A 12,091-nucleotide genomic window follows, 5' to 3' on the forward strand; every position below is an offset into this window, starting at 1 on the left:
TGTCATTTTTACATAATGGGAACATAGCCTAAACTGGTAACTGTTCAGTAAGATAAAGAAGTTAAATTTATTAAACATGTTGGTATGAGTAAAACAATACTAAATTACACCCCGTTATATAGTCTATAGTCTTATTGCCAAAAAGAAAAAATATTCTGGCACATAGTTTTTTTATAGAACTGTGTGAAGGCCTTTCGTACTCTGAACTGTAACTGAAATAGTACCATTTTGGGGAGACTTTTGGGAAAACAAACAAGCAAAAAAAAACCAACCAATTTATTACACTTTTTTGTTTTGTCTTTTCTTTCGACGACTTAAATACAACACTGTAATAAACTGGTATTGTCTGCCTATGACAAGCTGTAGCAGGAGATCTATGATGGTAGCTTCAGGACCTTCAGAAGGGCCCTGGCTACCAAGGCATCAGCACATTATAAATGAGTTGTTGATCAGAGCTCTGACAAAAATGTCCAAAGCGAAAAAAGGCATCAGTAGTTAAATCATAGTATCTAAAGGTCTTAAGTACTGGTAGCACCTGTAAGTCTGATTATGGCAGCTTTTAGCAAATGTTGGGTGTAATTTACAGCCAGCACTTGCCATATATTGAGCTGGTTCAGTTTAAAAAGCCAACCACCCATTTCCTTCTCTCCCTAATTATTGATCAAGTACAGGTAAGGCACTCTAAGGCTATGTTCACACAACACCAAAAAAAAGAGAAAAGACATCAGTTTTTGGTGTGATTTAATTTACCTAAATGCAATGCATTGAAGTCTATGGAGTGACAGATGCCCAATGCATACAATGAATGTGTAATGGTCCTCTGCTATTAAATTTTTAATTGATCATAAGACAGATACTATATACACCATGTATTGAGTAAAAGTAATCTTTATGTACTTGCTTTTTGAATGTGAGCAATAAATGTGTACTTATATGTGGCAAAAAATATATACATAAACCTCTATGTCTTCTACGTCCATAGTGTGAATATGAAGATTATTTAGAACACCAAATATTACTGATATTGAACTGATTCAGAAAATCCATTGCTAGTATACACCATTGACATTGATCTGATGTGATTCATGTGCATTGACCGAACCCTTTAAATTTGTTATACATATAAGCATACTGCATACACCGCTGAATGATCTGACATTAGACATGTAGTGATACCCTTGTTTGCAAAGTAGAACATTTCAAAGGCAACGGTCTGCCACAGCGCAAGTATTATGACTAGACTTATTCTAATATTGGGATCCATGCACAACACACATTGTATCAGTTTCTTCATGTCTAAGTAAAAAAGTTTTTAAAAAGTCACACAAGTTCTATTTAATTGACAAATTCAGTATTTAAAAATCTTTTTGAGAATGAAAAACAATATGAAAGGATACTATTCTTAAAAGTAGACCTATATTGTTCCTTTATAATTCTTACCTGATAGTTTAGTATAGTGCCTTGTGGATTGACTTGCTCTTCATTCCCCTGTGACTGAGAATTATTTGGTGTGAAGACGATTAAGTCACTTTTAGGTCGGAATGAATTGGAGCTTATTCTATACTGAGTGTGTTGGGAATACATCCAGCTCCCTCCAGTGTTGGAGCAGACTTTGTAACTTTCCTTCAGTTCATTGACCTCATCTCTATATTTTTGCCATCGTAAAACAGTAAACACTATTAGAGTAATAAGAAATATACTTGCTATGATGCAGATGGCCACAACCAAGTAAACATTTGCATCAGAAAACTCATCACCGCTCCTCTTTGTCTCTTGATTATCAAACTTTAATTCTTCTCCAGACTCCACCACAGATATGACAATTTGTGTCTCTGCCGTCATGGCTGGTTCTCCATGATCCTGAGCTACTACATGTAATCTGTACTCATCATTATCCGAGTCTGTAAATGACCGCTTTAGTGTAATTTCTCCAGTTTGATGAGCAATGATAAATGGTGATCTTCCAGATCCTGCAAGATCCTTTAACTTATAAAACGTCAACGCATTGTATCCAGAATCCTGATCTACGGCCTTTACTTTAGTTATCAGGTGTCCGGGCTCTGCTGACTTTGAAGCTTTAATTGTTATAGCGGAATGAAGTGAGGTGAATGTAGGAGCATTGTCATTAATATCCTCAATAAATATGTTTAGAGTCAGGTTAGAGCTGAGGGCTTGTAGTCCAGCATCAGTGGCCTTTATATGACACTGGAAATATGCAATCTGTTCATGGTCAAATGATACCAAAGCAAAGACCTTCCCATTCTCTGGATTAATGGAAATATAAGAAGAAATCGGCATCCCATCAATTGTCTGTTTCTGAATGGAATAAGTAAGGAAAGAGTTCTGCCCAATATCTGGATCAGAGGCTGATGCTGTATATATATGAGACCCTGGTGGGTTGTTCTCCCGAATGAATATTGTGTCTACTGACTGGATGAATCTTGGAGCGTTGTCATTGACGTCACTTATATCGATCTTTAGAGTTTTTGAGGTAGAAAGGGATGGAGAACCTTCATCTCTCGCAGTAATTGTAACTTCATATTCATCTTTTACCTCTCGATCCAAAGGCCCATTCACAGTCAAGGAGAAATCACTCATGAAAGCTGGATTTACTTTAAATGGTGAAGGCTCAGAAATGTAACAATGGACTTTCCCATTTGACCCAGAATCTTTATCACGGACACTGATGATGGCGACTGTTGTCCCCTGAGGTGAGTTTTCAGGAACAGGAACTGATAATGATGTCACCGTCATCTCAGGAGGGTTGTCATTAATATCTACAACAGTCACTAAAACTTTACAATGTCCAACTAGCGGAAATTCTCCATGATCAATAGCTTCAACCTGAATTTCATAAATATTCACAGCTTCAAAATCTAATTTCCCTTTTACTTTTATTTCTCCTGTGTATTTGTCTAAAATAAATACATTCTTTATCTCATCTGACACCATATCACTAAATCCATATAGTATTTCTCCATTTCTTCCTTCATCCCGATCTGTGGCATTCAGCTTGAACACTAATGTCCCTTCTACAGCATTTTCAGTAACACTGCATTGGTAAAATGGTTGATCAAACACAGGAGCATTGTCATTAAAATCCTCCACCTTAACAATAATCTGTGTGGTGCCACTTAGCCTTGGTTTGCCTCCATCATAAGCTGTAAGGGTCAGATTGTGAACAGACTGCTTCTCTCTGTCTAGATTCTTTTTCAGCACAAGCTCCAATGACTTGATCTGATTTATATATTTCTGGAAATCCAATGCAAAATAATCACTTGCACTGAGCTCATAGTTTGTTATGGAATTTGTTCCCAGATCTGGATCAGCAGCTACCTTCAAAGGGAAACGTGATCCTGCAGGTTTCATTTCTAATATCACAAGATTATTGACACTGGAGGGAAATACTGGACTATTGTCATTTATATCTTCTATCTCTACATCTACACGATACATCTGCACAGGCTTATCTACAATAACCTGCAGAGGGATAATGCAGAAGGGTGTATTGAAACACAGCACTTCTCTATCTATTGTCTCCTTCACAAACAAGATTCCATTCTGCAGATTCACCTGGAAACATTCCTTCTCATCTCTAGAGACAATATGTAACATTCTGGAATTAATCTCACCTATATCCAGTCCAAGATCCTGAGCAATTCTCCCAACAAAGGTGCCATGCTTGGATTCCTCCGGGATGATATAATGCAGCTGACTCAGGACCACATCCCAGGATATTTGTAACAAAAAGAAATGGACCAGTCTGTTCCCTGCTTGATAATCCTGTTTCTGGTTGAGCATTTCTTAAAATCAGAGAAGGTAAAGGTGATGATTTGTCCAGAAATAAAGGCACTTATGCAGATGGAGGAGAGCAGAAAAAGGGAAAAAAAATCTATCATGGCCGGATTCCCTTGAGCAAGAATTTCATTTAACAATGGAGAAATGCATTTCCTTTTTCAAAGCTGCTATTAGTTGGTATGTAGTGCCATCTAGTGCACCATTTCTAGGTTGCATGTCAGGTATGTATTTGTGTATTTTTGCTTAAGCAATTTTTACAATCTAAATTTTACATTTTACAATCTAGTTTAGTTGAACTTTGGTTAAATTAAAAATATTTTAGGAAATTTGTTTGTTTTTTTATTATGGCTTAAAATTAGGTCTTTTCTTACACTTTGGATAAGGCGTTATCTTGTGCAAATTTTTCAGGTTACATGTGAGGTTTTCATCTCTTTGTTTATTTATATATAAATTATTTGTAAACATTTAAATTTGAATCTCCCAATCAAGCTGTAATAATTATGAAATTCATTTTGTGATGTTAGTTTAATAATAAACTGTTCAACCCTTGGTCAATTCACTCTAGGTCTATTGGTAAACATTTTGGCAATATACATTTTCTATCAGATTCTTATAAAATGATAAGTTTCTTTCACAGTTTCCCCACATACAGAAAATCTACAGTCAAAATAGAATATTAAACTATTTCAACTAAACTTAAAACAAGAAAGCCCAAATGTTTAGGAGAACAAAAAAATTACAATAACAACAACAGAAAAGGGTAAGTATAATACCTGTCATTATTATTAAAAAATTAGATAACATGGAAACCAAGCATTCGGCCTTTGGCTCAGGCAAATTCCCAGAAGTTTCTAAGCTTTTCCAAAACGTATATGTTTACATGTATCAATATTGGAACTCATATATTATCTCATATATTACATGCTTTAACAGCATGTCAGGTACCTTATGAAATATTTTAAAGAAGTTAAAAAAAAAGAAAGAAAAAAACCCATGCCTACCATGCTCAGACTTCAATACATCATTGAAAAGATTTAAAATTTTTAAGGCCATTTTCCCATGCCTTTTTTTCCATTTATAATTTTTTGAAATGACATCTGTTATTTTGAGCTTAAAATTATGTCCATCATTTTGCGATTTGGCCGCCTGTCAGTGCAGTGATGGATGTGGTTCATTATTCTAGTTCAAGGGGACTAATTGCCCTTTTGGTGAATTTTCATAATTAAAAAGTCCATTGAACTTAATAGTAAGTACGGTCAAAGGACGTTGAAAAAAGAACTGTGTGTGTGAACAACTAAAAAATAATGTCTGTTGCTTGCAAAAGACATCCAAAAATAATTGTTATGATCATTATTCCATAGACTTCAAATTCCATAGACTTCAATGCATTTTATTAAAGTAAATTAAAATGCTGTAATAACGGGTGTCTTTTCTTTTCTTTTTTACTTAGTGTAAACATAGCCTTACAGGAAATTCTTGGTATAAAGCCATGGTAGCTGTTGGCAATGATGAAAACTTTTTGCCAATCTAGTGTAAGTTCTCCAAAAACCCAAGGATGAAAAAAGAAAAAGATAAAGGTTGTGAGTTTTGTTCATGTGCATCCTTTTTAACCCCTTAAGGTCAAAGCCCATTTTCATTTTTGCACTTTTGCTTTTTCCACTTTATGTTTAAAAGGCCATAGCGCTTGCATTTTTTCACCTAGAGACCCATATGAGCCCTTATTTTTTGCGAAACCAATTGTAATTTGCAATGACAGGAATTATTTTTCCATAAAATATGCTGCGAAACCGGAAAAAATCATTTGCGCTGTAAAATTGAAATAAAAAAGGAATTTGTTTTGATTTCGGGGAGTTTTGCATTTAGGCCGTTCACCCTATGGTAAAACTGACTTTTTATGCATGTTCCTCAAGTCGTTACGATTACAACGATATGTAACATGTATAACTTTTATATTATCTGATGGCCTGTAAAAAATTCAAACCATTGTTAACAAATATATGTTCCTTAAAATCACTCTCTTCCCAGGCTTATAGTGCTTTTATCTTTTTGATACTTTCTATCGGTACCTTGATTGCACATATGCGACTTTTTGATTGCTTTTTATTACATTTTTTCTGGATTTGATGTGACTAAAAATGCGCAATTTAGCACTTTGGAATTTTTTGTGCTAATGCTGTTTACTGTGCGAGATCAGGAATGTGATTAATTAATAGTTTGGGCAATTACGCGCGCGCAATACCAAATATGTTTATTTGTTTATTTATTTATATTTATAAAATGGGAAAAGGGGGGTGATTTGGACTTTTATTAGGGGAGTGGAATTTTTATTAATAAAAAAACATTTTTACTTTCATTTTTACATTACATTTTTTTGTATAGCGCCAACAGATTCTGCAGAGCTTTTTTTTGCACACAATACAAGGGTTAAATTTACACATAACATAAATAATTAAAACAAATAAAGATACAAAAAGAGACCAAGACCTGTTCACCACAGCTTACAGACTAGAAGGACTGAGGGTAATGCAAGATGTAGAAAGAGCTTCATTTGCAGATGGACCAGCCATTGTGCATAGAATTAGAAAGTGGCTATGAATGTGGGGAGAGCCATTCACCCGCCAACCTCTGAGTACAGGTAAAAAAAAAAAAGTGCATGGAACCACCAGAGATACGTGCATGGGCTATGTTTGTGCAACATCGGAAAAAGAGAAAAGACAACTATTTAAAAAGACGTCCATTACTGCTGCAATGTAATTGACTTCCTTGCAATGCATTGAAATCAATAGAATGACAGACGTCCAACGTACACAGCGGATGTCAAAATAATGATCATGGCAATTATTTTCGGATGTCTATTGCAAACAGCGGACATTATTTTTTAGTTGTTCTTTTTTCACCGTCCTTTCACAGTTTTTACTATTAAATTCAATGACTTTTCAATTAAAGACCCTCAAAATATCAGATGTCATTTTAAAAAGAGATGAGTCTTTACGGCATGCTTGAAGCTGAGTGTTGGGAATGAGTCTGATGAGAAGTCTTGGAGGCGGGATTGAGAGGTTCTGATTATGAAAGATGTTAGTTTAAGATCATGGATCGGATGGTGTGGATGTATGTGGTTAAATAACAGTTTTGTGTGTGACAGAACCTGATTTAGCTACATTAACACATCACAGTATTTACAGGGTAATTTTAGTGCTCACTGCTGCTCATCAGCCCCTGAAGGTCCCCCATGGTGCCCTGCTATTTCAAAGTCTCTCCAGGTTGGGCGAAAACATGGCAGTTTGCCAGTAGTACATACATACAACTTAATTTTCAAGCCAATCAATGCTATATCATGACATGGAATCAACAGGCAGTACTGTGCTGGAAGATGATTCACACAGTACACTAGTATGGCTGGTATGTTAGGGGAAAATGTGTTACTAATGTTCTTGCTTTCCAAAGTGTTATGTGAGCAGAAATTAAAGAAACAGCAGCACAACAAGGAGGTACCCTAAGCACTGAATTACTACTGCTGCTGAGATGCTAAAGGAGGGGTGAGAAGGACATAATATTGTCACACTATAGGCATATAGCAGTAGTTTAACAGGTATTTACACAAAAGAGACATCTGAGCTTTATTGGTTGTAAGATATGAGAGGAAGGCTTTGATTTACCTTTTAGTATGGATAATCTTGAGCAGGTAAACTAAGTTAAAATGTACATACAGATGTAGCCACTTTCAACATGATCCCTAACGCGTTAACTTTCTGATTTAATGCGTCAGGGAAGACACGTTAATAGTGTCTAACTGTAATACAAGATTGGCCAGTAGGTGGCAGTATAACAGTTAAATTGAATTACAGTACGGTTTCAGACAGGAAGGGGCTTCTCGGCAATTAAGATCATCATGATATTCACAAGGATTTTCTCTCCCCCTCAATCAGTAGTGATCCATAACTTCATACTGTATATCTGACTGATAACTCCCCATGGACAGAGCCTTGGACACTGGATGTGGTAGGGCTGCAGTGCAGGATACTTGCAGTTTATTGATTTCTAGTGACAGGTGCATTCCATTTTTATCGGGACACCCCATATCCTGAAGTTTCTAAGTTATATACTTGAGCACAATAAATCACCTTCTTGTTTTGTACAATATCTTTGAATAACTGACAGCTGAATAATCGTTCTGCTGTTAGTTATACCGTAGCTCACAAAAAAAAAAAAAAAAATTGCTGTCTTTTTTTGTATATTTCGTTCTTGCATGGGAGGCTTAAATAAAATATACAAGCAGCAGAACGAAAATATGTATTAGCTTTATGCAAAACCCATGCAAATAAGAGGGGGGGAAAGCGTTAGTTTCAGTCTTTCCCCCATTCTCCCATCTCTAATGAATGTATTTAGCATAAAGTGATTGTATTTTTGTGCTAATTTTTGTTCAGTACATCCCTTCTATGTATAAACAAAATATACAAAAAATTTGAAGTAAAAAAAATGAAAAGGAAACTGACCAGCTCTGAGGATGTATAGTCAGAAGCCGACAATAGTGATTTTATACACAATCATGAGGCTGGGTTCACACTATGTATATTTGAGGCTGTATTTGTGAGGCTGTATAGCAACCAAAACCAGGAGTGGATTGAAAACACAGAAAGGCTCTGTTCACATAATGTTGTAATTGAGTGGATGGCCATCATTTAATGGCAAATATTTGCTGTTATTTTAAAACAACGGCATTGGTATTGGTGTGGTATTGAAATAATGGCCGTTATTTACTGTTATATGGCGGCCATCCACTCAATTTCAACATTGTGTGAACAGATCCTTTCTATGTTTTCAATCCACTCCTGGTTTTGGTTGCTATGAGGACCTGACATGAGGACCAAATACTGCCTGAAATATACTGTGTGTGAACCCAGTTATACTGTAAATTATGTAATAGTAATATACAGTATTTTATGCTGCTACAAAGCTTAATATCCAGAGCTTTAAAACTGTAGGTTTGTCACTATTAAACAGTTTATAGTGTGATACTGACTGACAACCTTATTGTCGGCATTTGGATGCTGCTGTGGTGTCAGAGGCTTCTGAGTGGGCAGTAAGAAGTTGATACATTCCTATCATCTGCAATAGTATTTATGCTTCTGTTGTAATAAGTTTTCCATAAACAAAGAAATAGTTATTATTGTAGTTAAAAGCAATGTCTCATTTTGTCCCCTCAGAAGCCTCTGACAGGGATAGGAGCAGCATTCAAATGTCGGCAATATGGATTTAAATTAGCATTATACTGTGACCTGTTCCCTCTCCCCCTCCCCCATGTAAAACCTTCCCTAGCACTTTAGAAGCCCCCTCCCCATGTGCAGACCTCCCCTCCCCCCAGTACAGTATAAAGTCACTGCCCAGAATTCCCTAAGGAGAAGGCAGTGCAGGTAACAATCTATACACATAAACATAGGAATACACGTCATACAAGTTTGTTCAGTGCCAGAAAGAATGTAATGGAAAGGCTCTGTGAATACTTTTGGAGGAAAATTAAAGTGTTTTTTTGTAAAAAGATGTACCCATACTCAGGGGATAATTGCAATTTGCAACCACTGAAATGCTCCCCTGAATATGGGTAGATCTGTTTACAAAAAAACACCTTAATTTTTTAGCCAAAAGTATTCCCTGAGCCCTTCCATTACATTCTGTCTGACACAAAAAAAAAACTCTGCAAACATTTCATACTCACTGCTCTCCCCTCCTATGCGATCCTACTGCCTCCTCTGCCGTTCTCTGCGCGATCCATTCAGTTCAGTAACTCTTAATTGCTTCATTCATATATTTACAAACAACATATTACACATCAATTTACTGTGTTGTTATTGATCATTAATTATCTTAATTGTTAATGATGATTGACAGTCAGGCTACAAACACAGTAATAAAGAAGTTGACATCGCAGGGAATTGAACTCAGGACCCTCAGCATGGGAGGCAGCAGAGTTACCTCTACTCCATCTGCCCCACTCTGTTACATTGGGCTTCTTCCAGGATCTTTCCTTTTGTCTCTTACACGCAGCAATATCTAAGCCCCAACACCACTTCCTGTTTTTTATACTGATCTAGCTGTTACTAGAGACAGACTTCCCCTAAGGCAGTGGACGGCAGATAGCAAGGAAGGGAGATATCTAATGTCCAATATATAAAGCTGATGGAGGAAAAAGAGGCAAGTTGTTTCAAATTACAATAACTTTTTAAGCATGTGTTGTATCACTAGTAAGTTTATTTAAAATATAGAAGTGAGGAAAATGTTTCAAACAAAATATTATAAAAAGTACTGATTTGCCATTTAACATTTAGCTCCATTGTGATTCACACACTTGTTTGCCAACTCAGTATATCTACCATGTTGTAAGCCTTATTTGGTTTATCCCAAGATCAAAAGTTAATACAACCAGCTAAATGGTTTGGGTACAATCATGAGGAAGATGAAGGTCAATTCCCTCAAATGACCTCCTCCGATTTGGTTACAGTTTAACCTCTTAGGGACATATGCCGTACCCGTACGTCATTTGTCCCCAAGAGGTGTTCAGAAGGGGGCCGCGCCGCGACCCCACTCTGAATTGCCGCAATCCCAACTGCTATCTGAAGCACGGGACCGCGGCTATCTGACCGATCCCGCTAATTAACACTGTTGGATGCAGCTGTCAAACATAACAGCTGCATCTAACAGTGTTAAATGCAGCCCATCCCTGGTGTATAGTGGTGGACCCCCCCCCCCCCGTGACACAATCGCGGAGGGGGGATCCCTTCATCTTACCGGGCCGGGCCTCAGCGACGTAATGACGCTGATCCCGGCTCGGTATTCTATTGTATTGGTCTGCAGAAGGCCAAAGCAATAGAGCACTGATCTCATGGATCAGTGCTGTGTTATACAGCTACACTGATTTCTATGAGAGATCAGTGTAGCTGTATTAGAAGTCCCCCAGGGGGACTTCAAATTAAAGGGAAAGTAAAAGAAATAAAGTGTTTCCATTAATAAAAAGCCCACTCCCCTAATAAAAGTTTGAATCACCCCCCTTTTCTAGGTGAAAAAATGCAACTGCTATGGCATTTTAAACACAAGGAGGAAAAAGCGAAAACGCAAAAACGAAAATTGGATCCGTCCTTAAGAGGTTAAGCAGTTGAACCCCAACCAATCTACAATTATTTAAAATAAAGAATTGTGACCTAAAGGGAACCTGTCAGCCCTGACAGCGGGCCAGAACCCACCCTACCCCGGGATACAGTGTAGGATAATTACCCTCTGCTAGAGGTCCTGCTCCAGATGGCGATCTCGTCACATAGAAATTGCAGTCGTACTGGAACAGTGATTTCCTATGGGCATTGGACTCATCTCTGCTCATTTGCATAATTGGCACAGCTGGGACTTCTACGTGATAGGACCGGCATTCGGAGTTGGACCACGAGGAAAGGGTAACTATTCCACACTGTATCCCGGGATAGGGTGGGTTCTGGCCTGCTGTTAGGGTTGGCGGGTTCCCTTTAAGGTATAAAGTAAAACACTCCAAGCTTTTATATGGTTTTCACTATTTTGTATGTTTTAAACATTATCTTAGGTAACAAAAAACAACATACATTATATTCTTGAAGAAATGTTTTACTTTTTAAATTTTTTCTTTCATTTATTACTCTTACCTGATAGGATGAGTTTAATATGACCCCTTGTGCATTAAGTTGCTCTTCATTCCCCGGTGACTGAGAATTGTTTGGAGTGAAGACGATTAAGTCACTTTTAGGTCGGAATGAATTGGAGCTTATTCTATACTGAGTGTGTTGGGAATACATCCAGCTCCCTCCAGTGTTGGAGCAGACTTTGTAACTTTCCTTTAGTTCATTGACCTCATCTCTATATTTTTGCCATCGTAAAACAGTAAACACTATTAGAGTAATAAGAAATATACTGGCTATTATGCAGATGGCCACAACCAAGTAAACATTTGCATCAGAAAACTCATCACCGCTCCTCTTTGTCTCTTGGTTATCAAACTTTAATTCTTCTCCAGACTCCACCACAGATATGACAATTTGTGTCTCTGCCATCATGGCTGGTTCTCCATGATCCTGAGCTACCACATGTAATCTGTACTCATCATTATCCGAGTCTGTAAATGAGCGCTTTAGTGTAATTTCTCCAGTTTGATGTGCAATGATGAATGGTGATCTTTCTGATCCTCCAAGATCCTTTAACTTATAAAACGTCAATGCATTGTATCCAGAATCCGGATCTACGGCCTTTACTTTAGTTATTAGGTGTCCGGGTTCTGCTG

The sequence above is a fragment of the Dendropsophus ebraccatus genome, chromosome 1, assembly GCF_027789765.1.
Source record: "Dendropsophus ebraccatus isolate aDenEbr1 chromosome 1, aDenEbr1.pat, whole genome shotgun sequence".
NCBI lineage: Eukaryota > Metazoa > Chordata > Amphibia > Anura > Hylidae > Dendropsophus > Dendropsophus ebraccatus.